Source organism: Nipponia nippon, unplaced genomic scaffold, assembly GCF_047370975.1.
Source record: "Nipponia nippon isolate SJK-2023a ecotype South Korea unplaced genomic scaffold, ASM4737097v1 scaffold_2, whole genome shotgun sequence".
In the NCBI taxonomy this organism is placed as follows: domain Eukaryota; kingdom Metazoa; phylum Chordata; class Aves; order Pelecaniformes; family Threskiornithidae; genus Nipponia; species Nipponia nippon.
The window spans coordinates 75,259,852-75,266,102 of record NW_028262336.1 but is presented as its reverse complement, the minus strand read 5'-3'; positions in this window follow the sequence as shown (position 1 = coordinate 75,266,102).

The window sequence follows — 6,251 nt, the reverse complement described above, 5'->3', positions numbered from 1 at the left end:
GCAGTAAGAAATCCATGCCTTTCTGGGGCAGGGGCTGCAGCCAACGCATGGCACCGCTGAGCATCTCCATGGGCACTATATTACCTCCCTCTGTGCACCCACACTTAGTGTCTAAGATAGATGAAGCCTGCTACCTTCTGGTAGTGTCTGTCGCTGAATTGAGAGAGGCCAGCTCATTTTAAAACAGTATTTGTGAACAAATTATTTGAGCAGGGTTGGGAATGCGCTCACTTGATTAAGTGCACTGCTGTGTTCCCCATTCTAGACCAAAAAAAATGAGTTTTCAAACAAAAAAATAATATTTTGCAGTTTCCAGCCTCTGAAGAATAATTTCCAGGTTCTAATAATTTTGCAGTATTCTTTACTTTCTTAAAGCAAGGCAAACCTTGATGTGCGTGTTTCATGCTCTGCAAGGAGGCAAACACAATTGCTTATCATAGAAGAGCTTCATGGAAGCATCAATTTAAAATTCTACTTGCCTGAAGAGACATTACCTGCAACGGTGCATAGAGTCTTCTGTGAATCATGGAAAATCTGATAATTAATAACTCCTTTTAATTATTATTCTTTTCTCAAGCACCTGCCAGGAGGTTCTATTAATTAAAGGTGCCTTGCTTTAAATCCTGCTGGAACAGAATGAAAATGTGAATTTGCTAGACATTTCATTCAGTGAATTGTCCAAAATCTAGCTGCCTATTCAAACAGCACTGAGTCCCTTTAGTCTAGAAATGCAACGATGACCATTTTCTCAGATTTCTGATATTTGTTTCGTGACTGTATGAAACATTGCAAGTCTATTACGATTTTTTGTCTCATCAGAATGCAAATAAAATTCAAGGAGAATGAAATGTGAGAAAGTAATAAAAGGTGAAAAATATAACTAGCTAACTTTGAAAACAACAGATGCTTTTGTTTGAATGGCAAGTAAAGGTTCTGGTCTGTTCTTTTACCTGTTAGAGATGATATTTAGAAACCAGCCTTAGCACTGAAATGATATTGGTATACTGAATTCTGGGGCTTTGCTGAATTTATTAGCACACTCTCGTTTTAATACACTATTGAAAGTAATATCATATTTGCATCTGTTAAATGCATATCCATTGACTTGAATGTTTGGGTAGTATAGAGGGCAAACAATAAATCAAATCGACTGGTGTCGCCAATCCAGGAAAAACTGTGGCCTAAGAAAATGTTTTCTGATGTATTGCTAAGCTCAGACATAGCAGAGAGCCAGCAAATACAGATGCCAAGCTAATACAAAAAACGGGCAGGTGTCAAGTATTTGCAATATGATGCAAATGCAAGAAAAACCTCCCCTGGAATTGGGATCTGCACGAGGAATGATATTGTCTTATAAGCAGAGAGACAACAGCCTGGTTTTGTGCAGCTGCACCTGATGGATGGTGCTCACGTCGGAGATCAGCTTCGCCCGACGAAGCCCGACCCACGGGAGGGAGCGCGGGGCTGGGCAGCCCACCCAGCCGGGGGCTCTGGGGACAGGGCAGTGAGAGAGCATTAAAAATATGAGGGGCTGGGAGGGGGGACTAGCCTACTGCAACAAGCCAGCTTTGATGCTTGTAATGACTGCAAATAAATTATTCAATGAGATGGTGAGTATGGGAGGGAGGAGAGAGAAAAACAGGAGAAGTCCAGGAGGCACAGAATAATATTAAGAGGAAAATTTTGAGCTGAGTATCAGTAAAAATGTCCTTAAAGTGAAACAGACAAAGAGGTCAAGTATGGACTCCAATTTTGTTTTTTGGGATGAAGTGTCTCTTTCTTGCTTTTTTTTTTCTGGTTAATGGTTTTCTCCAGTTATGTATTTATTCAGTTTTGGTACGGACATTAATTAATACAAATCAATCAATAAAAATATGTAAATACAGAAACTCCTCATAAACTCTTCATTAGATGTTAAAAATTGCCATCTTTTAACTGTAACCCTGACTATACTTAACTGAGAATACATACAGTACAAATGGTTAATACCTGGGAGAACCATTTGTGCTAGACATTTTATAATGCTTTCTAAAAATACAGCTAGGTTTAAGCCTCATTCTACCTTCTCCCACTGTTATAAGTATTAATAGATAAGTTAGAGGAGGGTGAAATAGATATTTTTGCAACGCAAGGCAGAAAGAGCCAAAAGGACAAGACAAGCAATGTGGAAGAGAGGAGGGAGACTGGAGAAGTCTCCAGAGGAACCAGCAGAGGTGAAATCTCTGGGCACCTCCCAGCAGAAAACATGGAGCCGGGACAGTCCTGCACTGCAATGGAAACACAGGAGAAATTCGGATAGGTTTGTTTTTTTTCTTTTCCCAGCTGTTGCGAAGCTTGGAAAACTTTCTTTCCCAATTCAGTGGTTCTTGCTGTATGGGCAGTTACAGCGCCCTGAAATGTTGAAATGTTTGGGGGACCCTTCCCTAAAACAATTTCAAAGTTCCTTAACCGTGCCGCAGCCACAACGGAAAACTAAGGGATTTCTATTCTAGAGAAAGCTGCTCCACTACACACTCCATGAAATGTGGAAGGAAAAAAGTCTGACATTCCCTGGCTGCAAAATGATTTTACTGGAACTTGTCAGGCAAAGGCAATATTCCAAGTAGTCATTTTGCTGTTCAATACATTTCCATCCCCATTCACCTTGCTCTGTAAAACCTGCCCTTACTTTGCTTCCAAATGAAATAAATCGTGGAATATTAGAGAAAAGCAGAGGGATCAATTTTGTACAGTGCTACTAGAGATGTGTTTTCCGGATAGCAACTGTACTGAGATTGAATGACTGACAGCAACTAAGGCAAAAATGAGCACGAGACAGGCTGTTGTGATGAGCTGAGACAAGTTCATCTGCCTGAATAACACAATTAAGTATACCTCAGAAAAATATGACTAGGCAATCCCCAGACCAAGCTAAAAAATTTAGATACAGCCAGACTGAAAGGAAAAGTACCACTTTTTTTCCTCCCTTTTCAGTTTTAAGTAGAAAAACACCTTTTATCTTTCTGTTCAGCTGTCCTAGCACAGCCACCAGGGCATACTTTTTTCTTACCAGCAGATAGACATAGTGTAAATGAGCACTGAGCTCTGTCATCTCTCTCTCCATATGTCATGTTCCTGATCAGATTTTTTTAGCTGGAAGGTTGTATTTAAAAACAACAGATTCTACATTAAAAACATGCCTCCATTGTTTTTGCAAAATCTTAGTGTTATCCTAAGCTTACACGTGCAAAGAGTTGAAGGGAAAAGAAAAGGAGGTAGGAATGAGTGTACTTGGCCTGAATGAAAGGATGATCTTTACTCCTGTTAAAAATCCAGCTTTTTCTTTTCTCAGGAAGGATTGTGCTTTGCCTTCACAAGCGGTATTTTTCAAAGCCCCGAGCTGAATTCTAAATCCATAGGGTTTGGCACACCGAGTGGGTGTACACATCTGCAGAAGGAGCAGGCTTTCTACATCTCATCGGAGCTCCCGTCTCCGGGCATGGGGAGGAGATGCAGCCGCCTTGGCAGGTGACACGAATCTGAACAGTCTTAGAGCTTCTCTAAATGAAGCCATTTGTTCACATCTCTGCCGGACAGCTAGGCCAAGGGGACCGGTGAGAGTGTAGCATGCCAAGCAAGAGTGCACCTGCTAACCACGAAGCCAGTTGCTGATGTAGGTCCTAAGGACCGTAAGTAAATTTGATGTGCATCTGCAAGGGCTGAGCACGCCAGCTCTCCTCACCATGCCCTCACCGTGCACAGCCAACTGGAGCAACACAGAAAACAGCAGCTCTTTGGCAAGGTCTCCCCACCCTGAGCAGCTGCTGACCACGGGATGGTGGGGCACGGCAGGGTGGAAGAAAGCAGAAGAATTTGTTCATAAAAGCCAGGCTGGAGTTTGAAAGTCTCCAGTTAAAATGAAAAAGAAACCCAACGAAGGCGACTTATTAAGCACTTCAGGCTCTATCTGAAATTGGTGGCAACCAGCCCAAAATAAGCCAGTCATTAGCCTTATTCCCAACAATAACAGCGTCTGAGCATTTAACGAGTTTAGTAGCTTTCCAGTTAACTCGAGCAGAGGAGGCAACTGTGAAACTGTTACAGATATTTGAGCAATAACACCTCCACATAAAAATGAAGCCGCTGAAAGATGTTTTCAAGCAAAAGGCACCACAAAAAAAAAAAAAAAAAAACAAACCAAAAACAGTGAAACCTCAGGACACCTTCTTCTAAGGCAGAAATGGGAAAATGTGCTAAGAGACAGGATGGACCAAACCCTCAGAGAGGGATGGCAGGGAAACAGGCCTGGAAGCAGCCCGGGATGCAGCAATGAAATCACCAAGTGAAGGAAGCTGCAACAGAGGACTTTGTGGCCACACCACTGAAATTTTAAGCAGCTGTCTCCCAGGCATCAATCCACCTAATGCAATTCACCACATCCAAAACTGACAGCTGAGCTCTCAGCTACATGACCAAAGAAAGTCAGGAACCACAGGAGACCCACCACAGGCAGAACCACAGTGCTGAAAAAGGAGCTTTGTAACCTAGTCCATGAGAAAGCCTGACTGCAGAGATAAGGGCTGAAAAGACTTCATCTGAGCTGGAGATCAAGTGACTGCCTCCTTTATTCAGGCACTTGGAAGTGCTGCCAAGGGCAATGCTTGGAGTCAGCCCATGCTTTCCTTCCATCCCGCCTGCTAAAGTTGTTCCAGGGTTCATGGGTTTGTCAACAGGCCAGAGGCAGCAAGGCGGTGAAGGGAGGGGAGACAAACAGGGAGGGATCATCTGCTGTGGAAGAGACCTGACCGCTTATTCCCTCTCTGCTGAATAGCTTGGTACATTCAGGTTTCTCACACATTTACTAGCTTAGTTGCTATCTGCAAATCCCATCTGTCTTGGTACAAGGGTGGCCTCAGGACCCTTTGAAGGGATGGTAAGAGATGGTAACATCACCATGAGCACAGACAGGATCGGTGAAGATCAGGACAGGCAAAGTGAACCAGACCTGTAGACACTGCAATTAGGTGCATTCCTGGAGCCCCCTTAAGTGATAGGTTGAGGGTCATATTTCTTCTCAAGTATCTTCCTTGGAGGGCCCCCTGCTCGTATCAGAGCATGATTTTGGATCTGTACAATGCAATGGCGTATACATTTGCTTAATCTGAAACCCAGTGCAGAGATAACTCCTGATACCCATGGTTTTTCAGCCTTTAGATGAGGAGATACATGCCCCCTCACAAGAAGAGAGAGCCGGTGTGTAAAAAGATGGCCAGCACTGGTGCCGCTTCTCCTGGCCACCCAGGAGGAAAAGCCTCATTTTAGCAAAGAGCTCTGGATGATGACTGTCTGCTGTGTCTTAGCTGCAGGAGCACTGAAGTAGAGCAGGATCATAGATGCAGCCTTGTTCGTAACCTGACTTTCTCCAGGCAGCTGTGCGCAGGGCACTGAACTGGCTGCTTACACTCCAGAAAGGGCCAAAGGTGGTACTTTAAGAAACGAAGTTTCCTTACTGGCTGCCGTCAGCCTACATGCCTGGTTCTGTAAGTATGCATCTTCACTACTAAATTTAGCTGATAATCTTTGGATATGCTTCTCTTCTTTCTCTTTTCTTCCCATCACAAGCACAGGCACACAATGTCTCTCCCAAAAGCAGTGTAAAGAAAGCAGTTAATAGAAGCAAAACGTCAGTAATGGCATTGCAACTTCCAGTTTTACAATAATAGCCATGAGATGTGGTTGCTTTACATGTTGCTTCTTTCCTAAATCAGGGGCAGAATTGGAACAGATTCCTTTTCAAGCATCCAGCTAAACAGCCAGCAATGAGATTTAATTTAATTCAGAAAACAGGTTCTCGCTAATTCCTTCAGAGAATTTTCATGATAATCATTTGCACAAAGACACAGGTCACGACTGACAGAGATGATGTGGCTGCCACCAGCTTACTACATAGTCAAAAAATTAGGCACCTGACCCGCTGGATGACTCAGAAAGAGTCATTAGCTGCCCACGGATCCAGTACAGCCAACTGCGAGAGCAATTAACTAGTGACTAGAGAGAATTAAACTCCTCAGAAAGATAATCCACACAAAAGCCCTACACACAGAGCTGGAAGCTGCATAGGTCTAGCTAATAAAAAGGCTGAGAAAGGGATGTTTTAGAGTACTTCTCCCTCTCCTGAGCTTAAACAGCTCATTTGCAGCTGCATGTTACATGCTCCTGTGTAATTCAGAGCCTTTTGTCATAAGAAAGCACCAGTTCAGCAGGAATTATTT